A 26,648-nucleotide genomic window follows, 5' to 3' on the forward strand; every position below is an offset into this window, starting at 1 on the left:
CCGACACCTAGGGAAACCTACCAAACCTGTGCATTTTTTAAATCTAGAAACCTAGGGGAATCCAGGATAGGGTGACTTGTGGGTCTCTCACCAGGTTCTGTTACCCAAAAGAATCCTTTGCAAACCTCAGAATTTGGCCAAAAAACACTTTTTCCTCACATTTCGGTGACAGAAAGTTCTGGAATCCGAGAGAAGCCACAAATTTCCTTCCACTATGCATTCCCCCAAGTCTCCCGATAAAAATGGTAGCCCACTTGTGTGGGTTGGCCTAGTGCCCGTGAAAGGAAATGCCCCAAAACACTATCTGGACACATCAAAATTATCAAATTAAAAACTACCTGTTTTTGCGGTGGGGGCACCTGCATTTTTAGTCCTGGGCTAAGCAGCCATACAGGAAAACCTACCAAATCCAGACATTTCTGAAAACTAGACACCCGCAGAAGTCCATGGAGGTATGACTTGCGTGGATCCCCCAGTGTTTTCTTGCCCAGAATCCTCAGCAAAGCTCAAATTTAGCTAGATAATCAAATTTTTCCAACATTTCTGTGTGGGATCACTGCATTGGGACAAATTTCCTACCACCCAACGTTCCCCTCAGTCTCCCGGTAAAAATGATACCTCACTTGTGTAGGTGGGCCAAGGTCCTGTGACAGGGAAGAGCCAAAAACATGTCAAAACTGGGGGGGAACCAAAGCGGGTCCAAAAGGGCAGTTGGAAAAATAACATTTTTAGGCTGACAAGTGGGGGAGAATTGTTATCAGTATAGATGAGACAATGCTGGGAGGTAGGAATTCTGTGGATTCCTGCAGATTCCGGAAGGTTCTATCACAAAAATGGGGAAAAAATGTGTGATTTCCAGAAAAGTTGGAGGTTTACAGGGCATTGTGGTTAAGAAAACGGTGTCGGGTGCATGTGAAGTACACCACTCTGGACTCACCCAGATGTTTAGTTTTCAGATGTGTCTAGGTCTTGTGCCTTTTTCTAAATGGCTGCTTCCCAAAGTACAAAAAGCGCAGCCCTCACCATTCCAAGTGGGCCGATTTTTAGAGTTAGCCAAGCTCTCATGGCCCAAATGTAAAATCAAAACCCAAAATAATCAAATGTCCTCTTGCTTGCTGTGGGATAAGATGTTTTAGTGTGTGGGGGAGAGCTGAAAGACTGTTACCCCCTTCAGTTGGGGTGGGGGCATAACCAGGCCCATACTGGTTGGTAGCCACCACCCCACTATTTTTTGTCTTTTTTTTATTTTTATTTCCTGGCATCTAGTAGACTTTCTGTCCCCCAAGGGTGTGGATCAGGGGTAATTGCTCTATCTGCCCACTGGTGGGCAGAACAACTTTGGCCTCATTTATTTGGGGTGGGGGTATGGCCATACCCCCACCTTCTTATTTTGGAAAAAAATCTTCCCTGGTCTCTGGTGGGCTTTCTGCCCCCCTTGGGGCACATGGGCCTTCCAAAAATAAGGCCAACAGTAAAGTGCCCCCGTATGTAGAAAGCCTTGCCCAAGGGGCTGCTCCCAAACAAAACACACACAGACACACACACCAATCCCCGGTGCCTAAGTGGTTTCTGTCCCCCTACCCCCAGGGGCAGATCAGCCTAATACAAATAGGCCGATCTGCCAACAAGGGGAGCAGAAATTACCTTAAAAAAAATCCCCCCCCCCCCCCAGGGGAGCGACCCTTGCCTGTCACTCCTCTTGTGTGAAATTGGCGCCAAAAATAAAAATCCTGGTGCCTAGTGGTTTCTGCCCCCCTTGGGGGCAGATCGGCCTAATGAAAATAGGCTGATCTGCCCCCAAGTGGGGCAGAAAAGGCCTACAATATATTTGCCCCCCAGGGGAATGACCCTTGCCTAAGGGGTCGCTCCCCTTGTGTGAAATTGATGCAAAACAATAAAAATCCCTAGTGCCTAGTGGCTTCTGCCCCCCTTGGGGGCAGTTTGACCAAATTAAAATAGGGCGATCTGCACCAAAGGGGTGCAGAAAAGGCCTAAAAGTAATTTTGCCCCCTCGGGGAGTGACCCTTGTCTAAGGAGTCACTTCCCACATATTAAAAAAAAAAAGCAAAACAAATTAGCCCTGGCGTCTAAGGGGTTTCTGCCCCCTCCTCCCCCCCAGGCAAAAATGGCTTAAAAATAATTTGGCCCTCTGGGCTCCCTTCATGTCACAAACCAAAAAAAAAAAAACTCCCTGGTGTTGAGTGGACATTTCTGCTGCCCGATCGCATCGCGATCAGGCAGCAGAAATTCTGAGAAAGGCATCAAAGGCAAGGCCTTTCCTTTGATGCCTCTCTCGGTCCCTCCACATGATTGGAGGAGAAATACCAACGCATTTGTCCTCCGATCCGCACTGGAAGATGAGCTTCCAGTGCAGAGGGGCAGGCCTCTGATGAGGTGCGCTGACGTCATTAGACATCATGGGGCAGAGCGGAGGGTGGGGGTGGAAGGGGAAGCGATTCCCCTTCATCCCTGCAGTGGGGGTACCAAAGCGAGGCTCATGGGGGGAGCGAGCTGGTCCCAGGATGTAACAGTTACGTCCTTGGCGCCGCAGAGACTATCACTGACAGCAGCCACTGCTTTAGGGCAATCAGGTAATGTGGCAGCTAGAGATTCAGGTGTAATTGAAAAAATAGCCCACGTGCATTCTGGCATCATCATGCAACTGTGCAAGCAATGTGAGAGCACAGTCCTCTCTCTCAAAGCAAAACAATCTAAAGTTCTTCAAATAATCAGGCATTCCCAGTGCCGGGCATGACAGAGATTTTCTCTTAGCTCCAGGAAAGCTTTTATGCATTTGTTGTCCAATGGAATTGGATCAGGCACATCTCTATATGTCAACCTCAGAGAATGCTTTGTTACCAAGGAAAAGTTTGTTATTCACTGTCTACAGCAGCCAGCTATTTCCAAAAACATTCTGACTGATCTTTGGAGGACACATTCTTAAAATGGCTTCCACTCTTTCTCATGACACTCTCCTTTTTCCTTTCTCAAAGATATGTCCCAAGAATTAGACCTCTTTTTGACTGTATTGCAACGTGTTCAGGAACACTTTGGCCCGTATTTATACTTTTTTTAGCGCCGCATTTGCGCCGCTTTTTGACGCAAAACGGCGCAAACCTACAAAATACATTGGCATTTTGCAAGTTTACGCCGTTTTTGCGTCAAAAAACGACGCAAATGCGGCGCAAAAAAAGTATAAATACGGGCCTTTATGTCCATTCTCAACCAAGTGATTCAACAGTGCAATGGTGTTTTGTTTGCAAGATTCTTTTATTTCTGAGGCCACTAATAAGTCGTAGTGAACCAAAACTGAATGACAAGGCATGATTAATGAATCCAAATCTTTCTTTGGAATCTGATTAAAGATTGATGGACTCCCTGTGTACCATTGTGGGATTCAACACCATGCTAATATTTTCTCTCAAAATGGAAAGGAGGATAGATACTGACTATCCCTGTGCAACAGAATTAAGAAGAAAGCTTAGAAAAGATCTATAACAGTGAAACATTCTGCATACATGGAATCTGGTAAATTATGGTGGCTGGATTTGGTACCACAGGACACCATGGGATTACAATTTTGTAAACATCTCTCAAATCTTCAACAATCCTAATTTTCCATTGAGCTTTTGTAATCCCATAATCGGTGAGTTGCATGGATTCCTGATTACTTCCTTCAGGATTTCTTTCTGTATGATGTCCTCAATTTTGGTGTTATACCTTGTTAGAAATGGGGTCTCTAGCTGGCAGTGCTTTGTACCCTGTCCAAGTAGGGATCCTCACTCTAGTCTGGGTAAAGGAGACACACAGCTAAGATAACCCCTGCTCACCCACATGGTAGCTTGGCACAAGCAGTCAGGCTTATCTCAGAAACAATGTGTAAAGTTTTTGTACACACACATTAACACAGCGACAACACCACAGAAGTACTTCACACCAGTTTAGGAATATAGCCAATATTTATCTGAATAACACAAGACAAAAATGACAAAAATCCAACAAACACAAGCAAAGATATGAATTTTCAAAGATAACGCTTAGAAACACGATAGCTCCAACTAGGGCTATCACAATGTCTTAACAGTCATTCCCAACAGTCTGACGCCACTCACTAGGGAGTGTAGGCCGGTCACAAAGTTGTACACACCCCAGGTACAATACTTTTGTAAATGATGAAACAAAGATCTTGCAAGTAGTTGGAGCCGGTGTGGCATCGGTTCCTTTCTGCCACTGGGGAGGCAAGCCATTGGTTCCTTACTGCTAGGCAGGGGAGGTGATGCATCAGTTCCTTACGGTTGCAGGGGAGATGATGCAGCATGTGTGGCGAGCCATCCGTTCCTAATGATCCAGCGGGATCAATGAATCTTGCAGATAAAGACACAAGATGTCGACTTTGTGGTGTCGCGATCACTACACAGGGGGCCACAGGTGTGGTGGTGGAGTCGGGTGTCTCGGACAGTGGGGATGCAGAACTCAGGACTCACGTTGTGGCAGAACTTTGGAGGGCCGGAACGACATGAGCCTGAGGCATTGGTCGCGGTCATTGCACTCAGGGGGACCATGGCTCCGGTGCAGGCAGCAGAGCGGAGTCGGACAGCAGCGCCAGTTCTTAAGTCGCTCTGGAGTTGATGTACTTGGTTTCTTCTTAGTGCCCCAGGACTCACTCCCAAGGGCCCAGGTACTTGATTTGATGCCACCTGGTGAGTCAGGACTCTCAGCAAGAGAGCTCCGGTGCTGAGAAATGAAGTCTTTGATGTCCCTGAGACTTCTAACAGGAGGCAAGCTCAGTTTTTGGAGAACCTTTGGAAGCAGTATGTGGAAAGTGAAGTTGAGTCCTTTCACTCCGGGGACAGAAGCAGCAAGCAGCAGGCCAGCACAGCAAAGCAATAGGCAGAGTGGCAGTCCCTCCTACAGCATCCAGCTCTTCTTCCTGGCACAATGTCCTCAGTCCAGAAGGATTCTGAAGTTGTGGTCTCAGAGGTCCAATAGTTATACTCATTTTTGCCTTTGAAGTAGGCAAACTTCAAAGCAAACTCTTGGTAGTTTACAGGACCCTGCCTTTCCTGCTGTGGCCCCAGACACACTCCATGGGGTTGGAGACTGCTTTGTGGAAGGACAGGCACTGCCCTATTCAGGTGCAGGTGTCAGCTCCTTCCACCACTCTAGCCCAGTAAGATCTATCAGGGTACGCAGGACACACCTCAGCTCCTTTTGTGTGACTGTCTAAAGCGAATTCACAAACAAACAGACTGTCATTCTGACCAAGACGTGCATTCCAGCGGACAGGTAGAGGCACGGAATGGTTAAGCAAGAAAATGCCCACTTTCTAAAAATTTCATTTTTGAACTTACAATCTAAAAACCAACTTCACCAAAAGATGTATTTTTAAATTGTGCGTTCAGAGGCCCCAAACTCCAGATCTCTATCTGCTCCCAATGGGAAATTAAAGCTAAAATATACTTCAAGGCAATCCCCATGTTAACCTGTGGGAGAGATAGTCCTTGCAATTGAGGAAATTGAATTTAGCAGTATTTCACTATCAGGACATGTAAAACACACCGATACATGTCCTACCTTTTAAATACACTGCACCCTACCCATGGGGTTGCCTTGGGCCTACCTTAGGGATGACTTACATGTAGTAAAGGGGAAGGTTTAGGCCTGCCAAGTGGGTGTACATGCCAGTTCAAACTGGCAGCTAAAACTGCACACACAAACACTGCAATGGCAGATCAGAGACATGTTTACAGGGCTACTCATGTGGGTGGCAGAATCAGTGGTGCAGGCCCACTAGTAGCATTTGATTTACAGGCCCTGGGCACACATGGTGCACTATACTATGGACTTACTAGTAAACAAAATATGCCAATCATGGAGAAACCAAATTTAGACAGGGAGCATTTGCACGTTATCACTCGTCAGTAATGGTCAAGTACCCAGAGTCCTAAATACAGCAAAAACAAAATTCAGCACAGGATCCAAACAGGAGGTCAGAAGCCAAAAAGACAGAGGAAATCATGCCAAGGGCTGACAGGTCTAGCATCCCTGCTATTATTTCTGGAGTCTTTTGGTAAGGTGGTGATCTCTGAAAAAATATAATTTGGCTTGACTGTAATTCACACTTGTTCTACACATTTGATCAGTCCGATATCTTTTCCTGTGAAATCCCATTCTTCTGGATTTACTGTCTCATTTAAATCTAGGGGTAATTATTTTGCTGCTATCATTCATAAAGTCCTGCTGTATCTTGTTGAGCCAATTTAAACTCAATATCCTCATCACATTTGAAACTCAAACCCAATTGAGTTTACAAAACAAGTCAGTTGATCGACAGACTTACAGGACTTGAATCACAAACAACAAATTGGTGATTTTCTTCAAATGAGCCTATTTTTACAGGAACTTCATTTGAGATCAGATTTGTAATTCGCTTGTTTGTAATACCTACAACTTGGATCTTCTGTGTAGGGGTGGGACTTCCACTGTTATAACACTGGAATTGGATGCTCTAGTGTCAATCAGAAATGAACACTTGGTGGCCATTTACTTCGACTTGTACAAATGGTCCACTCCAGTCTAACTCTAAGACTGTGCAAACACTCAGGGCCTGATTACAACTTTGGCGGAGGGGGTTAATCCGTCCCAAATGTGACGGACATCCCGCCCGCCACATTACGAGTCCATTATATCCTATGGAACTCGTAATATGGTGGGCGGAATATCTGTCACATTTGGGACGGATTAACCCCCTCCGCCAAAGTTGTAATCAGGCCCTCAATCTGCCACCTCTAAGCAACTGTCATTGCAACATGCCCGAGTCCAAGCTCTCGTCATTAAACATAGGAAATTGTTAAATCACATTTTGATTTTGTACCTGCATTGTATTTTGGTTTACTTGGGGCAATTGATTTTGATTTAATCTTAGGTTACTCACATTCTGTTGAGCCATAGGGGATTGTGGGACTGGCATCATTTGTACTTGATTCTACATTGGTAATTGCACCTGTTGTGCAGGTACATTTTGTATCTGCATTTGGTTTCTTCTCTGTGTCTGATTGTTTATTCTGTCTTCATTGAGCCTACACTTGTGCTTCCAATGTCCCATTCTGTTACAAAGATGAGAAGGAGTCATTTTCTTCAATGGAGCAACATACACATGTATTTGGATCAGTTTGAGCTCATCGACCTGTCCCTGTGAGACAGCCATACCTCCCTGAACACCTTGCATTCCGGCTTGAAATCCAACTCCTTGTATACCACCTTGAACAAGAACACCTTGCGCTGCACCACCATTTTCTATGAACAACTAATTCTGAAAAACTCTGTGCCAGTATGAAGCACTAACCTGTTTGTCCCATGGAGACACAATGTTGACCAAGTTGTTTATTCCCAATTCCTCCTAGACGCTGTGTGCCTCCCACTTAAATGCACATGATCAGCGTCAAAATGCCCCAGGGGAAAGCGGAAAGGTGATAGATGAAAGAGAGAGAGAGAGCCACTGGAGCCACAGGTCTGGATCTGAACGACTAGTGATGGTCCTTGAAGAGTTGCGATTTCCTATGATAAATTACATTTCAGCTCATAACTCATAACCGTTTGCATACTAGTCTCTGACTACTGTGTGTAAGCTAGGTGTACCTGTTAGGTTCCCCTTCGGGCTTTAGATGGCTCTCCTTCTCTCTAGAAATTTTCAGGAAAAGATGTGGAATACCTGTGAGTAAATAAGAACTTTGAACCCACTATAACTACTTCCACTGTAATCACAGATTGATCACATGCCACCTTAATTAATGCCTAACTAAATGTGCTTGAAGTTCTGTGGATATCTTTTTTGATGACCTTGCTGAGATTTCCTAAGATGCTGACTCACTCGACTCCATCGTCATTTAAATAGGTAACAATTAGTGACAAGAAGTTCTCAGGTAATTAGGTTTACAGACATTCATGGGTTAATTTACACTTTGTACTTAGAATTCCAAGGAAGAAACATTCAGTGTCTTTTGATCACACTGAAAACATAGGGTTAATATCAAAGATTACGGTTCAAAGTTAGCATCACTGTAGAAACATAGGGTTAATAACAGAAGATTACAGTGCAATGTTTGCGCCACTATGGGGTTAATATCAAAAGATCACAGTATAATATTTGTAACACACTGGGGAAAAAAAAGGTTAATATCAATAACACAAGCATTCTGTTTTATCATTGTTACATCTCAGCGTAAGTTGAGCATAGCAATGAAACTTTCAGGCCATTCACAGAATGTTCTGTATCACTAGCACCAATTACGCAAATATCATATTAAACTTAGCGATAAACATATTCATTACATCATTTTCAAGATAATTGCACAAAATAATTTTCTTTCAGCGATATATAGCAAGCAACAACGATAAGTGTTACTACGCGACTGGTGGCGAGCATCCTAGTGACCTTAAACGCCAATGATGTGCCTTCTTAGGTGGATCGTGCTCTGAAACATAAGACTTCCAAATATGACATCAGCAAGTGTTTTCACAAATAAATGCTTTTCGAGCGCGCACAGTATGTTACTATCTTTTTAGTAGTCAACTCTCTCGATCTCTTCCACTCCCCAGAAGCGGCATCCAGGATACAGGATTGAACACGAAGATCAAACCTGGAGAAGCAGAGACTCCTTTTCTGCAGCCGGTGACCTTTGCAGCAAGCATTTCACTCAGGCCAGGTGAGGTTTAAATACCTGCTGCATCCAGCCACACCCAGTCTGAGTCATAGGAATGCTGGAGGCTTGAGCAACACATGTTCTAAACAAGCATTGGTTCCAACAAGTATTGGTCTTTGTAAACAAGCACTGGTATCTGTAAAACATTCTTATGGATTTTCTCAAACATTGGTCCCTGCAAAGGCAGATAATTGGTATAAGAGTTCTTTACTGGAGCACATCCAGGTTTTCAGGCCCAATAGCCAGCTTCATTTGTGCTAGCATAAACTTTTCCTCAAGCTTCCTCTGTTTCATCTCTTGTTCATCACTGGAATACTTCACTCATTTCAGGACCTCATTTAAAGACTTAGGGCCCGATTGCGAGTTTGGCAGTCCGAGGACAGCCAAACTTGCGGTAACGGTTGGACCACCTCAGTCCTGGAGGTCCGTCTGCCAGATTATCATCATGGCAGTCACACTGCCAGATTATGATCCTGGCGGTCGGACCACCAGGACACCACCTCCTCCGCCAGGATAAGGGATCCTGATGGGTTTGTAGTGGTCAAAGTCGTTGTCAACCAAGTTCGGCACTGCCGTGCTGATCACAAATTCTCTTTCTGCCAGCCTTTCCATGGCGGTTGCACTGCCATGGAAAGGCTGGTACAAAGGAAGTTCTAGGGATCACAGGGGGGCCCTGCACTGCACACGACTATGTTGTGGGCAGTGCATGGCCTCCCCTACCAGCAACCTTGGAAGGCACAGTCTGCTATGGCGGACAGTGCACATTCCGAGGATGCATTAATGCACATTTGCCTCTTGTGATGACTAAGTACAAATAGGTGATTACTATTCTGAAAGGCAGAGTCCATCCAAGGGATTTGGATTATGGAACGTTAAATCAAATTCAGCAGGAAATAAAGAAGTCTGTGCCATAGAGATGTTGGAGGCATTTCAGCAGCGTATGGGTCAAATGCATCTTGAACCTACGGACATGGGATTCTTTATTTCACAGTTCATGCTTGGTGTGAGGCCTGAGATTAGTTAGCATATACAGCAGAATGTGATTTGTTGACAGACTAAAGCCCTCATTATGATCTCAACAGCATTGCCCGACACCGACAATATGGCGGTGGTGCAGTGCTTAACCTTAGACAGTGGTTTCCGGTGCGGGGCACTAGCATTTATTTTTGATGGCCGGTACTTATTTTAATGCCTCAAACATTTGCTGTTAGCAAAAGATATCTGAGAAAGATGGGGGAAGAGAAAAACGAAAAGGCTTCACAAAGGGAAAAAGCTGCAAGAGTGAGCTGAAAGGGCAGGGAGTGGCTGTAAATGGATTAAAGAGGCCCAAGATGGCTTCAGGATTAAACTGCCTCAAGATTTAGTGCTCACACATTTAATTGCAGCAGTTGCGAGTTTCCGGAGAGCTTTGAGCACCAGCACATTTTTATTTACAAATTAGGCACTGCGGTGGTGAGGCTGCAGTCAAGCCGGCAGCCTCACCCTGTCATATTATGATGTTTCCACCAGGCTGATGGGTGGAAACATCGTATTACAACGTTTCCACCCATCAGCCTGGTGGAAACAGTGTGGAAGCGTTGGCCTTGACTCCCTCATGGTGCCTAGGCCAAGGTCTTCGGTTCTTCTTGTTGGTTTAGCATCTGGCCACTGAGCAGCAATTTGACCACTGCATATGGTTCTCTCTTAATTTAGGAAACATGTTCGTAAATGATGCAATATCCCCCCTGTTCCAAGACACATGAACATATCCTCCACCTGTTAATTCTCTCAGTGGGTAAGCTGTAGTTCCTTTATCATCGGGGGATCTAATTGTGGCTGTCTCCATTGGTTTCTATATTTTCATGTTTTTTTTGCCCATTTGTTTACTAATTTCTCAAATTCACTACATCTGTGGTCACATTTACCAATTCACTGATGTGCAATTGCATTCCTGAAGAACGCATTGCCTTAATTGACTCCTCTTTCAGCTGTACCTTCAAACTCCTCTGCAAAGAGATACTTTTAGAAAGATCAGCTTCATATTTATTTGCTAATTCAGTCAATTTATAATGCACTGTAGCCACTCTCCTTGTAATCTCCTTACAGAAATAAATCAGTTCTTGGTAATGATTCACATGGTCAAGGTGAAGGTTTAATTCAGTTTTTAATCTTGAGACATTCAATGGTCTTTCAGTCTCTGAACCTGAAGTAGTACTCGGTCTCTCTGTGTCCTCTGTCTTTGTGCCCTTGCTAGCAGCTTACTACAAACCACGGAGGAAAAATCCCATCTTCAAACAAGTTCATCTCTCACTATGCTGTTTGTATTGTGAAAACAAATCACCTTCTCTCGCCTAATGCCTGCATCGTTTCTGGGGACATCCACACAACAATCTGTGAATTTTGTGAAGTCAGAATATATCCTGTCACTGATGTATTTCGAATAGCTCCTTGGGCTACTGTAGTCGGTGCACAATTGATCTGGGAGTTTGGTACGTTTGTTACACGTCTCTACTGGATGGGCTGTAGTTACCCTAGTAACACATGCTGGTATTATCACTACAGAAGCAGTAACACCTGTAGGCATCACTACCTGGGCAAGCCCTATTTGAGCTGTAACATTCTGAATTACTTGCTGAAAAATAGGCTGTGTTGTAGCAGGCTGTACTACAACCGGCTGATTCACTGAAGGTTGAGCAACAACTGATTGAGTCACTGATAATAATCTTTCAATCTGATATTCATTTGGATCAATAGGAACTGTAGCCACTATCACATTATAAGTTGCTGTTGTACCAGTATTTGTAACAAGACCCACATCAGGTGGTGAACATGCAGCCAATAATTCATCTAAAATATAATTTCCTGAATCAGTATCAGTGTTTGATTTTGTTTCATCTTTTGTCTGCTTCTCCCCTGTAATCTTTTTCCTTTTGGGCTTTTCATATTTTTCAGATTGTTAATTTTTCTCATTTGTTATAGCAGGGTATAGTCTTGTTCCTTCTACTATTTTTTTCTTCATCATTGCTGTTACTCATGCCATATTGTATCTGTATAATTTCTCATAGCTCTTTTTGATCATATTTGATGTTTTTCTCTCTCTCTGGTGCAAGCCATTTTCTCCCAAGCACTTAAAGCTTCAAACTCTGTAGGTCTAGGAGGTGGCTTCATTTCACAAAGTATTTTTTTTAAATCTGTCAATAATTCTCAAATTAAAAGAACCGCATCTTGGAAAACTCAAAGGACATTCCTTCTCAGTGATCTTGTACCATTGACAAAGTTATGCACATGTATGTACATCTTTCTCAGTCATCCTTAGATATGCTGGCATACCTTCAGGAAGTGCCTCCTCACCCTCCGAACATTTCACAACCTGCACTTGAAATCATTAACAGACAAGAATAAAATAAATTAACTCTTATTTGTCTATCCTGGGATCTTGGACTACTTCTAAGTCCGATAACTCTTTATCTCTTTCTGTGACAAAAGCGCATAAGCTTCAGTAATACAATGTCAACACATCAACAGCAATTCTATAAATCACAATTAAATATGTGATCACAAATGATATTAATCATCACACATGATGCAGAACCCTATTTATACTCACACCCGAAGCACGAAAATCAGCAATCTGCAACTGCAACCAGCAACCACTTCAGAAACCGCACTCCGTCAATCTTTGAACTCTGGTTTTGGACAATGGGCATTTATCTTATTTCAGGGCACTTATTATTTTTTTCAGTTCTTGTTTCTACTATCTAACTATAACTCTGCTACCAACCTTGTTGAATCGCCTCTTATAGTGGTGCCTCTGAGGACTAGTGGGAGACTTAAAAAATATATGATGTTCCGCACCTCTGCTGAGCCCTAGAGGTGAGGTCTTTGAGGCCGATAGTATATGAGATTAGAACTGCACATTCTTAAATCATTACAATTTAATTTGCTTCACTTTGAGTCAATAATGAGAGTTTGAGTTCTATTTAAAGATTTTATTAAATCATTAGTTCATCAATTTATTTATTAGCAAATCAAATTACAGGAAAAAAGCATATAGTGTGTCCCATAAAAGCCAGTGCCTAATCTAATCTAGTTTCCAGTCAAATTGAAGGTCAGCAGACCCATAAAGAGCTCTTATCTGAGATGTGAAATCATATATTGTTTCTAATAAAGCATTTCACTGAGAACTTCAGTAGAATCGTTCAGCAACCAGGTTAAGCAGAATTAAGTCAGTCTCAGAATGAATCCAAGACACATCAGCAAAAGGAATAAGACAGAATGTGTCAGAGTGAGAGTGCTCTTGTGACTACGATCTATTAAGGTAAGTGTCTCTCACGGAAAAGGATTGAATTTGTCTGGACTGGTTCCTCTACCTAATCTGAGAACATGCTTTTATAACATCAGTCAGAGCTTGATGTCTTCATGTGAACAGGACAGCTTCCATCCAGATGGCAAGTTTTAACAAATAACATTCTAAACATGCAATACATTTAATTATTATCCATAGTTGTAAAGAAACATGCTGGTTTCTTCCCACCAACTGGTGTCTATAACTCAAAGAACAATCAAGGTAAATATGATACAGTTTTAGGATGACTTCACACATCTTTTGAACAGAGTCTATTCATGAAGAAACTGTTTTTAAGATTAATCTAACATTGCAGTAATTCTTCTCATAGATTAAATGGTCAAGAAACAAAGCTTTAATACTCTCCCTATTCATCTACTTATTACCGTAGAATGTTTGCGTCATCAAATGTTATACTGATGACCATGACACAGATCAAAACTAACAAAGAAGAAAGAACAAAGGAAAGGAAAGAAAAAATAGTTTGTCCTTGTCAGCATATCAGTCAAATGCATGTCGTTGTGCAAGCATTTTGTGCAAGCATCCAATGCAAATTCACATTTAAATGCAGCGTTTGGTTTAGGCCTGCAAAAATCCTTTTCTAAAGGTTAATATTATAATGTTTTAATTCTTATAAAAGACTCTCTATTACCAGCATCCATAAATAACCAGTATTCATTAATGAAATAATTATAACTATATTTTGCGAATAGTTATGAGTATTGGGCAGTATATTACAAGGTTTCAGCCCTGGAGGGATTGTTCCCACAGTTGGGGTGTTTTTTAATTTGTATGCTTGTGTTATACTGTTTTGCACTGTATCGTTGGATGCAGAGATGTTACATTACACGTGGGACACTACCAAGGTGGATGACTATGGGAGGTATCTCTTAGGTGAGACTGGGGGATAGTGAAGGTCAGGACACAACTGATAGCTCAATAAGTACTTCTTCCACTTACTGCATTGGTCATGGCATATAAAACTCCACCATCAGAACATACCCGCAATGTAGAATTTTGACATGGAATGTACAAGGCATGGCATCTCTTATTAAACACCACCGGGTGTACTCATATCTTAAACGTCAACAGATTCACATTGCAATGCTACAAGAGGCACACCTCACAGAGCTAGATAGATGACGGTCTAGATGGTGGGGACAGACGTCTGGTACTGTTGCATCCACTTACACCAAGGGGTTCTCATTTCGGTGGCTCCAGGAGTCCCCTTTGCACTAACTACTCAGAAGATAGACACAGAAGGCCGTTACGTTATTGTGGAGGGCCAACTGGATGGGACCCCTCCTAATTTAGCAGCAATATATGCTCCTAATTCCACTCAAACACACTTTCTAGATTCTTTAACACCTGCACTCTTTTGGGACCCACTAGCTAAAGCGATTTGGAGGGGAGACTTTAATTGAGTCCTGGACCTGCACTTAGATCGCTCCCATCCACCGCTATCTTCTGCCACAAGCAGCCGCATCTCCCACCACGTCAGATGATTGTGCACCCATATGCATCTCTATGATGTATGGCGCCTAGGTCATCTGCAAGAGCATGAGTAATCATTATATTCATGTGTCCATGACTTGCATACCAGAATTGACATCCTTTTTGACACCACCAACATGGGCCGTCTTTTGACATGATCAGAGCATCTAGCACGAACGCACTCAGACCATAACCCGCTGATGGCGACTCTGTCATGGGGCATGCTGTGACCCCTCATCCCCAACTGGCGCCTCCATCCGGAGGCTCTGTTGGACCCCCCATTCCATGACGCACTATTGCAGTGTATCCAACACTTCTTCTAAACAATGCTGGTTCTGCTTCCTCTCGTGCCATAGAGTGGGAGGCACATAAGGTGGTGATCCAGGGTCACTGTCTGATGACCATTTGGGGGGGGGTTCGTCGGCAGCTGCTGCGTGACCTCTCTGCTGCGGAATGTGATTTGCATCAAACAGTACAGATCGCTGGACAAACTGCATCGCCTTCAAGGCTTCGTCAGTATCGTCTCCACCATAATGAGGCGGAGTCCACCTTGGGCTATCGTGACTTTCGCACAATGATGGCTCTACAACACGCTCAGGGAGAATGCTTGGGCAGATTGCTTGCCTGGCTCCTCCGGGGAGAACATCGTGGTGCTCCAGCTCTGGTGATTCGACTAGCTGTTGACACAATAGTTACTTCATAGATGGCTATTACTGAAACATTTGGGGGCTACTATCAAAAGCTCTATGAGAAACCTACTGCCCCAAGCATGAGAGATGTGCAGGAATTTATAGGTAGGGTGACCCTCCCCAGGCTTTCAAATACCCAACGGGATGTTATTGAGGAACCTCTTCAATTAGATGAGATCAAGGAAGCCATCTCGCAAATTGCTCGTAACAAAACACCTGGTGCAGATGGCCTCCCGATCGAATATTATGCTACTTATTCCGCTGCTGTTCTGCCGTGACTCTTGGAGGTGTTTCAGGAGTCATTTGAGAGGGCCACCTACCAGAATCCTTGTGCGAAGCCTTGATAGTGGTGCTACCTAAATCAGGAAGGGATCCATTAGATGTTAGGTCGTACCAACCCATATTCTTATTGAGCTTGGATTACAAGATACTGGGAAAGATCCTGGCAAACCGATTACTCCCTGTAATGCAGGACTTAGTGCATCATGATCAGTCAGGCTTCATTCCAGTTCACAGTACTTTTCTCAACATACAGCGCCTGTTACATTTAATCCATAATACCCCCCCCCCCCGATGACTTGCACCGGGTGGCAGTTTGCTTAGACATAGAAAATGCCTTTGATAGCCTTCTATGGTATTCCTTTTTGCGAGTCTTGAAGCCATGGGATTTGGACCGCGGCTTCTGAGATGGATCAATACGTTATATACAGAACCGCTAGCCAGGGTGAAGACGGGTCAAGTGATTTCTAATTGTTTTGTTATACAGAGGGGGACACGTCAGGGGTGCCCACTCTCACCACTTATCTTTGCCTTAGCCATGGAGCCCCTCGCCTGTTACCTGCATGACCGCACTGTGATCGGGGGGTACCCGACTTGGGGTGGTACCACGTCAAGTCTCTCTATGCAGATGATGCTTTCATTTATCTCAAGGATGTACAAACCATGCTTCAGGAGCTCCAACAGCTTCTGGAGACCTTCGGGGAGGCCTCAGGTCTCTGGGTTAACTGGCCCAAGTCGTGTGTGTTCCCGCTGGCCCCATGCCCTCCCTCCAACAGAGGGGGTCATGGCTGACTCCCACTTGCAGTGGAATTATGACTCCTTCAAATACTTAGGTGTTAATATTTATCACATAGCGTGCGACCTTCTTGATGGCAACCTACACAAAGCAGTGGCAAATCTCTGTAATTCTCTTGCTTTCTGGCGATCTTTTCCGCTGTCGCTGATCAGCCAAGTGGTGATATCCAAAATGCTAATCCTACCCAGACTACATTACTTATTTTCACCACTGCATGTGGTAGTGGCGCATGTCTTCTTCAAAACGCTTGATGGCTTGCTCCTTGACTTGATCTGGGGTGATGGTCGTTGTAGGGTAGCTCTATCCAAAATCCAGAGACCAATGACAGAGGGCGGGCTGGGGTCTCCAAATTTTGAACTATATTATGCAGCGGCGCAACTACAACGGCTGATGACCTTGTTGGTCTCGCTCGCATGCCAGGAGTCGCTCACTATACGGGCTTGCATGGAAAATGTTGCGGTGTACACTTGGCTAATAGACTCTAGCGGCCTTCGCAGATCAATGACGCAACTAATGAAAGTAGCACACACATGCTGGCACTGCTTTATACAACCTAAGGGCCCACACATCCCAAATTCACTGGAGATTCACAGTTGGTAGATGCCTGGGATAACAAAGAAAATACGAGCGACTGACCATGATCATTGGAATGGAAAAGGGATTATCCAGCTGGGGAATTTATTTTCGGACGACACACTTATGTCATTTCATGACATCATCACAGGCAATGGCATTGCCCCGGGCAATTTCTCACTCATTATACTATAATGCAGGTCATGCATGGTCTATGGGGACCGGTAGACACAGAACCACCTATGTCCCAAGCACTACACACTATTTTGCTGACCAAGGGTATACGCCATGCCATTACCATATTATATACTACATTACATGCATCTGGAGTTAAACCTATGCAGGCTGCACAAGAGAAGTGGGACACAGTGTTGCCGCAACCACTAACTGACATGGAATGGAATAGTGCCTTACAGAATGTGAAGGGAATATACCGAAATGCCAGGTTCAGATTCACACAATTTCATTTTATACATCACGCTTATCTGGATCCCCATCGTATCCAACGCATGTTCCCCACATACAACCAGGGATGCCTACGCTGTGCCCTACCCTTGGCAAGATTTTATCACATGGTGTGGGATTGTCCAGCTTTGCAGACTACCTGGCACACAGTGATTGAAATAGTATCAGACATGACCACACATCCCCTTACCGTCACACCTACCTCTTCTCTCTTAGGCCTCCATCCCCGTAAGAAAGACAATAAATATATTCATAGATATATTGACTTAGCTTTTGTACTATTCAAACGTAGGATAGCCATGGCATGAAAATCCCCAGCTCCTCCGGCCGTATCCCAATGGTTAAAAGACCTGTTAATCTGGGCCAAAGCAGAGGTGCGTCATATTCGCTGGCTCCGAGCTTGTGCAATTCCCTGCAAAGGGGGGGAATGCTGGGGCCCTCTCGTACTCAATGTGGCGGCCAAAAATGATATACATCCCCCCTGAAAAGAAAGTTGCACACCGAAAACATGAATTGCTACACTCCCTGCATGCACCAAAGACGAATACACTGTACATTTCTACTACGACTTATCACATATGGCGGTTAACTTTTGCGTTAACGATAATAGAGATTTCTTCCCATTACAACATACATAGTCCCACGAATATAATGCTATGTTCTATGGTTTCTTGTTTCCCACGACGCTCGTGTTTGCTGCTTACAAAAATGTTTACAGGCTCATATCGAGAGGCGCTCTTTGGTAATCCTCCAACTAGAAAATGTTCAATTATATGCAAATAGATACTGTTTGTGATGACAATAATTTGATCAACGAAACAATTTACTGTACTGTCTCGTATAACATTGACGAATCAATAAATAAACATTAAAAAAAGGATTTCCCCTTACCCAATGCCCCTCAAATCCATGATATTATTGATGTCAGATGGTTCCAATGTGAGGCAAACACAATGCCAGTGGCTGAGAATATTTGCTAGCAGTTCACCCATCACCTTTGTGTTTTCTTTAATGTTTAATCACGTGAAACCTCACACTTTCCGCATGAGAATTTATTTTGCATTCAGTTCCACATTCAAAGTCACATTTCCCTCTTGAGGTTGTGCATTGCATTGGTACTATCAGAAGAATTGTTGGCTGGGTCATCCCAGCAAACTGCTTCCTCCAGATTCTACTGTAGCCTAATTTTCTCACTGGACATGCAACACCCTATATATTTGGCAGTATCACACCAGACATGTTCTTCCTATGTGTTATCATCAAACCACTGCCCCTCAATGCATCATGTGCCTTGCATTTTCCTAGCATTTCACCTGTGTTATACAGTACTTTCAATTCTATCACCTTGGAAGTATGGCTCATGTTTAACCAAAATAAGCATGTGCATTGTTCTTTACATATGACATATGCAAATATAATGGCAAAGCCAGATTATCAATCCCACATGCGCCCCTGAAGTTGTATATGATGTGAGAAGAGTATATTCATTATGTTCTATTATTTGTTGGTACACAGGAAGTGTCAGAATTAGAGATCTTCACTCCACTCTGTAACGTAAGTGTGAGACCGATGTTGCCGTTTAAAAACTCAGCAAACTGAGGCACTGGTGTCTAGACCACAGTGTCTGTGCTCTGACCCCTACAGCATAGTAAAATGTGCTAACTCCTTATTGCCTACTTAACTTTCTAGTAAAGCCATAGTTTATGCTATTACAAAATTCATCAATGGCATGGAAAGGTTAAATGTCTTCTGTGGACTGCAGCGCATGTGGTGGCATTCCCTAGGCTGACAGAAAGCGTGGATTCTGGCCTACCTGTGTAACCTAATTCCTGTAGGTTTTAAACCTGCTGGTGACCCTTTCAAAAGAACCATTTCAGACAGGAAAGAATCCCACTTTTAAATATTTGATAAGTTTCCCATAAGTAGGTCACATGGTCCCCAAAGTAAGATGCCTAGTTGTTAAAATTATTACATGCACGATTTTCATGTTGGCATGCACCTACAGTAACCAGCCCCCAACAGCCATTTAAACTGTGATAGGCAGTACCTGTCACACAAGGAAAACTAAATTCCAGAATAAAATCATAACTCTGCAACTTTGGTTTTGTGCAAACTACCAGAATATTTCAAGCACTATTTATATTGTTTGATAAAAATTCAATTCAGTGGTGAAGTTGGAATGTTAATAAATATTGAGAAAAAGTGACTTTACAAAACTTAGGGCCAACACACAAAGGCCCTCATTCTGACCTTGGCGGTCTTTTCGCAAGACCGCCGAGTTACCGCCGCGGTGAAGACCGCCGACCGCGGCGGTATGCCGCTGTGCGCATTCTGACCGCTGGGAGCGTCCCGCCGGGAAACCACCAGCAGCCACACTGGCGGTCGGCGGGAAAGTGGAGACTGGTCAACCTCCACCGCCACGCCAGCAGAACACCGCCCACAGAATTACGACCCACATTTCTGTGTGGCGGTCTTCTGTTGGCGGTCTTCTGTTGGCGGTCACCTCCCCATGGCTCCCGTCGCCTCCCGGAGGACCAACGCACAAGGTAAGTTGATCGTCCGTGAGGGGAGGGGGTGGGGGGGGTGTTGTGTGATGTGGGCGTGCATGGGGGTGTGCGTGTGAGTGTGTAGAGGGGGTGTGTGAGTGCGTGTATGCGGGCGGGGGGTGCTGCTGTGTCTATGGGTAATGTGTGCTGTTCGGCAGGTGCGCGTGTCTGCATGTATGTGTGCGGGTATGTGTCCCCGTTGTGTATGTGTGTGTAGGGGGTGTGTATATGTGCATGTTGGGGGTGTGTGCATGTCGGGGTGCATGTATGTGCATGTCGGGGTGGGGGTGGGGAGGGGGTTCGTACCACCTCTGGGGGGTGGCAGGGGGGTGGAGGGTGTGGGGGGAGGACTTGGGTGGGTAGTGGGGGGTGGGGGAGACCCCTATCAGTGCCAGGGAAGGAATTCCCTGGCCCGATAGTGCTTACCGCCATGGTTCGCACGGCGGTTCCCGCCCGCAAGAAACCGCGGCGGTAGGCAGGGTCATAATACCCTTGGCGGTCTTGGGACGACCGCCGGGCCGGAGTGCGCAAACTCCAGCCCGGCGGTCATGACCGCCGTGGCGGTCGGAGTGGAGAAGTGGCGGTCGGTCGCGGCGGGGACCGCCGCGGTCAGAATGCCATTTTTAATACCGCCGGTCTGTTCGCGGTCCGACCGCCGTCTCTCCGCCGACCGCCAGGGTCAGAATGAGGGCCAAAGTGACTTACGACTCATAAAGTTACAGATATGGCATCTCCTCACTCATGGTGTAATCTTCTCAATAAGGAAGAATTTCTGCATTGCAGTATTCAGTGCAGAGATTCTGTTCTTAGTGTGGAGATTACACCACTAGAGAGGAGATTCTGCACTTGTAACTTTAGCAAGTCGTTTGTCCCTTTGTGAATCAGGCCTGTAGACTTTGTCTACCTGAATATTCAGTAGGCTAATTAAACTTAGCATGCAGGTAGCTGGCCCCTGACAGTGGTTTCCCTTAATTTGGTGTGAAAAATGATCCCAGAGCAGAAACAATGTGTTAGGCATTTTGGCAGAAGAACTAGGTGGGAGTGTCAGCTAAGGAAGATAAGTTAAAGGGAGACCTAGGAAAGAAAAGCTTTTTGGGCTGTCTCTAACCAACTCAGTGAGATGGTAAGCTAGTCCCAGAGCCAGCTTAGTGTAGCTGAGGAGGAGGGGACTTCTCATTTCCCGAAACATACCTCCGGCTGGCACCCCAGCCACCTCTAAAGGCAGAAAGGTTGTGCTATCTTGGATTTTACTTCCAATAGTGTTTTGTGAGAAAGTTTGCAATAAGGAAAACAGGATGTGCTACAAATGTTAAAAAGGTTTGCTCTTGGTAACTTTTTCTTCATTGGTCAGGAAGTGTCCAGGAGTCACCCCATGCACTGGCTAGTACACCTACAAGGTTGGCATCTCACCCACAGCTCATCAAAACACTTTCTTTGCCTCTGGATGAAAAGAAGACACCTGGACTTGCTGTTTGTGACCTGTGTGGAGATTTCAAGGGCTGAACCTGCTCCCACTTGTATCCAGGAGTAAGGAGTAGACAGTGAGGGTCAGGAGGCTTAACTCCTTTGTGGCCACAGGAACACACATTGAAAAAATATTTTTTCCTAAAGTGGCCAACTGACAAGGAGTAACTCCATCTCCAGCCCGGTGGCCAGCAATGTGCCGCCTGGAGGATTATGACCCCGCCTACCGCCATGGTTTTCATGGCATTGGTAATGCCATGAAAACCAGGCGGTAGGCCATATCCGTGATAGGGAATTCCTCCCCTGTCACTGATAGGGGTCTCCCCACTTCCTCTCCAGTTACACCCCCACACCCCTACCTCTCCAAACCCCCCCTACCCTACCTCCCTACATTCACAGCCCCCTTCACACACACGCATAAACACACCCATTCCCACATGCTTATACGCATGCATACATCCATTCACACACACATCCGCACACACTTCCAAACATACACAGAGACACACATTCACATTTCACAACGTTCATGCACACACATGTCAGTACATGCACACACGCATTCAACACTCGACACACATCTGCATTCACACACACACACATACATTCACACACACAACACCCCCCACCCCTCTCCCATGTCGGAGACCCGACTTACCTTGATCCAGGGGGTCCTCCAGCAGGAGATGGGACAGGGCGCTGCTACCACCAGCAGCGTCCACCAGCAGAACACACGCCAGGCTGTTTTATTGGTCATAGGACGGGTGGCAGCGGTCTACTGGCATGGCGCTGCTGGTGGTAGTAGCGCCACCTTACCGCCATCCGCTGGCATGGCCACAGTCTGATTTCCACCATTCTTGTGGCAGAAATCCGGCTGTGATCATAATATGGCAGACGGCTGGTAGCCACGGCGACGATCTTTTGGCGGCCGTCGCCACGGCAGTAGGCGGTTTTTACTGCCAAAGTTGAAATGAGGGCCATGGTGTGTGGGACATTTCTGTCTCTCACTTAAACTTCAATTTTTCTCCCAGGCTATTTGAAGATCTCTGGGATACGTTTGAGCATTACACTGCATGCATATGTTTGAGGATCACTGAAACATCATTATTCTGTTGCTCTTTTGAGGGTGGCTTCCACAGAAGTATGTTAACTTTGCCCATACAAAGTGAGACCACTAATAGCTGTCTGAGAGCCCTGGCATTGGCAAAAGCATACTGCTCATGCAGGTACCTTGTATGCTTTTCGGGGTCAAACCCTGGGACATCTAGCAATGCAAATTGTGGCTGCTTGTGGTATTGCATAGATGCCCGAATTTTCTTACAATCTCTGCAAAGATAGCACACGTTTATATAAGTTAGGAATATGACCCACAAAGGGTTTTTGTCATTCAAAAGGGAGCAAGCTGCTATACCCTACTTCACAATTTGATTAGAGCTTCAGATAAGGAGTGGCAATTAATGAATTTAAGTATATATCGCTAAGTGGAAGAAAAGAAAACAACTATGATACCCTCATTAAGAGGAGATGAATGAAAAGCTAATTTTGGAATCCCTGACTAACTGTAGACACATCAAATCTAGTATTTAGAAGAGCGGTGGTATTATGATAGTAGTGGTCCTTGATGAGCTATAAATGTTTGCTTGTGTTTATTCCTAGGAACATATGGCTCTGGAGGACTTTGGTCCTGCCAGGAAGCACATGCCTCCCAATATGCATAGGGATGGGTGACAAACATAGCATGCATGGCCCACATGAATGACATGGCTCACATCCAGATTCACCACCCATGTCACTACAGCATGTGACCAGCACTGCTTAAAGCTCATACCTGAACTATTTCTCGAGTGAGAATTTCCCTTAAAAAAAACAAAAGACAAGAGGCATCTGGCAAAACAGGAATGGTTCATTTAATTAAGCATTACTCCCAGGAGAGCATTTACAACCCTGGAGTCTGAGGACTGTCTCTCATTGTACATAGGATTGAAGCAACTTTTATACATTTCTATAGGTGCAATAAATTCATAATAGACATTCTTTCCTTGGTACAAAATTGTGAACAGTTCACAAGGAGTCATAAATACACTTCCAGATAGAGAAAGCAGGTGATCTTCGACCTCTGATGGACATGATGTGGTCCAGTGCATACATGTCCAGATGTACGGCCTGAGGGTTATGTGGCCACTGCGTGTGCTGTGTCCTGATTGACTAAGTATACCTGGCTACGTTTGGCATCTAACGTTATGGTGTTTTGGGGCTTGTAGGTATCCCTCTGGCCAGGTATGTTTTATTGGGGCCAATCTCCAGGGGCCATTGTGGTGTTGCTGCCTATCTGTGGGATCTGATCTAAGTTTTCCTGTTTGTCTGTTTGGCTGCTGACTAAGCGTTACCCCATCTGTGACCTGTCAGTCATTAACCTTCAGGCCTGAGTCTCAGAGCCTACCTGACCCCATACCTACTTGATGGAGAGATTACAACAGGGGAATCTAACAATGGTGATGCGACTTCATTCATGAATGAAAACATATCGCTATGCACAATGACAATGATTAATCCAATATTAAAATTTCCCCCTCTGGTTGAATTTTCAACTACCATTAAACCCACATGTTAGGACAGTCACATTGTCGGTACCTTATTGCCTCACCTCCTTCGCTACTTGTACTCTACCCAATTTTATGACTCTGTTTTCACAGCATGAAACTCTCAACTGTAGGAAATCACACAAAAACAGTAACACGATGAAAACAGCAAACAATGATGTGCACAGACCAGTAAGCCACCAGGGGAGCCAGGAAAACCAATTTGTGAACCAATCCCGCTCAGGGGTACCTCCCTCTTCATGCACGCTTTCTGCAGTCAGTGCAATATTTGAATGGCAAGTGCCAGAGTTTCATTGTCCATGTCATTGCCAGGTATGAAAGCACAGCAAGATTAACCAATCTTGGCACACACCACACCCGCCATTGCAGTCATCAAGTCCAAGACATACTGATGTTGCATCACCCTGAGGCAGACAGCTGTCAGTTCTTCCTTGATTGCATTAAGGTCAGGCTCAGCACGTTTCTTCATTTTGAACATTTCCCACTGGGTTATTTGCAACCAGTGGACATTTGCTTTTTTCTGCAAGGTGAAGAAGGGTATGGACCCTCCCACCGATACTTGGGTGTTGGTGAACAGTTTAAACTCCTCAGGAATGTGCTTGTACTGAACCCAGACAAAATAATCAACAGTTCTTCTCCTTCTAGCCTAGTGCAAATGTGTCATTTTTTCCCTCTCTGGTATTGGTACAGTTCAGACAGATCCTCTCTGGGGATGACCAGGGTTGCGGTGTGTATATTGGCAAGGGAGCAGAGGCCACTTCATTCAGGGACAAGCTGGGTCTAAGAGAACTCGCCACACTGCCAGTAGGTCTGACAATGTGGAGGTGCCCCATTGCATGTCCGCAATGTGCAGTATTGTGCCACAATTGCATTCGTGTCTAGTAGAATAGTTCCTGTGCCTCTGAAACAGACGGAATACAGCTTGAGTTTCTATACAATTAGGGGTTACCCCCTCCCTTCTATCCATGTGTACTTATCTATCTCAGTCTCCCAGATGTCCAGACACAGGGTATCTATTTAACCCTCCCCTACAAGACCCATTTCCTTTCATGTCATCGAGGTGGATGGCTACGCACTGAAACTCCATGTCTGGGGTCCATTTGTTGTTAACGAAGCCAGCCCTAGACATGCTAAGAGCCACCCTGAGACCACAGATGGAAGTGGGAGGGGACGTGTTTGCGCACTGGCTAGGTGGTTTAGATACCTCCAAGAATCTCTTGTTGTGAAAATCTCGGGGCCAAACATTGTCCTCCCCTTTAGCTACATTCCTGCACATCCTGTCTAGCTGAGATTGGATATCGCAATGCTCAGTGAGAAGGTACAGTGCTGTAGGATTCGTCTCACAGTGGGTCAGATTTACTATTACCCAATGGGACTCTACTCTTTTAGGTTGCATTTTGCCCCTAATTCTACACAGGTACAAATGGAGAAGGCATTTTGCTTTTTCAGGGGCTACCTCTTTGGATAAGTAAAGCTTATCTGCACCTACTGCGTGTTGTATCAACGAACAGACTTAACATGACCCGGCTGATGTTATAGAGCCCACGTTGGTCATGTGCTGATACCACATGTTGTGCAAAAGAGCACAGTGGAGTGCATGTAGGATGCTAGTATTGGTTTTGCTGTAATTAAAGGTGACAAGAGTGAGATCCCTACGCAAGTGCTGTGACATTTTGTGAATAGACTCCATAAGACCAGACTATTCTTTGAAAATGCACTGACGCAGTAGCATTTCTAGCAAACAGAGAATGTAAAAATGCATAAAGACAAATAACTTAGGACACATTGTAGGTCTTAAGGTGATTCCGGTAGACATTTCCGGGGTCTTCTTGGTGATGGGAGTTTCTGAGTTGAAAAACAGTTTGAGAAAAGTCTTTGGAGCAAGGTGAGGTACGGGATCCCATTTGGGGTATGAATGTGAAAAGTCCTTGGGGCGTGTTGAGGCTCTTGATCCTGTTGGATGTGAGAGTTCTTTGAATCAGTCTGTGGCTCTTGATCCACTCAGGGTTCGGGTTCAGCCGCAGAAAAGGCAATGGTCCACTCTAGAGCTGTTGCATTTAACGGCTCAACTGCAGACCTGTTGGGCAAGAGCTATGTTTGGTTATTATAAAAGAAACAAAAACATTGCATCTTTGGATGTCGCCAATTATTCCTTAGGAATTTCTGTGCTTTCCATGAATTTGAAGAGGCACCAGATGGTGGCCCCACATGGGATACCTGGCTGGGAAAAAATGGGTTATTTTTATGAACATTTTAAATTTTTATGTGTCTCCCCCATCTCCGTGCTTGACCAAGTGTTCGTCTGAATAGTATGCTTTTACCGGGTGACTCTCATACATGTGGGTAATTTTAACTTTTAGCTGGTACTCTGTTGGTGTCGACGTCCCTTCAGTGCTCTAGTGTGTGCATGGGGGATGTCATCAGTGCAGTGCATTGTTTTTGGCCTACACGTGTGACGGAGATTTAAAAGAGGAGGCGTATTACACTGAACGTTAGTCGACAATCACAGTGTGCCCTAAGGTCACATGTGCACCCCTTTGGTCCTGGCATGTGGCATGCAACATGATCTTCCAAACTGTTTTTTTGGTGTCCTGACTATGCCTTTTTCTCAAGGCTTTATTTGGGCTAGCTTTGGACTTTTTAAAAAAAACATTTGGGGGGCTTTTCCCTAGACCTCTGATCTTTACTGTCAGAGAGCTGTTCGGCAGCTGTCTTG

The 26,648-nt window shown here is 44.8% G+C and overlaps 1 long non-coding RNA gene across 3 annotated transcripts in view; it reads right to left on the bottom strand.

Annotated features, from left to right (window-relative positions):
- Window positions 1-22,992: 22,992 nt before the first annotated feature.
- The window catches only part of LOC138295610 (uncharacterized), a 268,864-nt gene continuing 265,208 nt past the window's right edge, over window positions 22,993-26,648 (bottom strand). For all 3 annotated transcript variants that reach the window (XR_011203642.1, XR_011203640.1, XR_011203641.1), the window contains exon 6: window positions 22,993-26,009. This is a non-coding gene — a long non-coding RNA (uncharacterized lncRNA). The remainder of the gene's footprint in view (window positions 26,010-26,648) is intronic.

Source organism: Pleurodeles waltl, chromosome 5 (assembly GCF_031143425.1).
Source record: "Pleurodeles waltl isolate 20211129_DDA chromosome 5, aPleWal1.hap1.20221129, whole genome shotgun sequence".
Classification (NCBI taxonomy): domain Eukaryota; kingdom Metazoa; phylum Chordata; class Amphibia; order Caudata; family Salamandridae; genus Pleurodeles; species Pleurodeles waltl.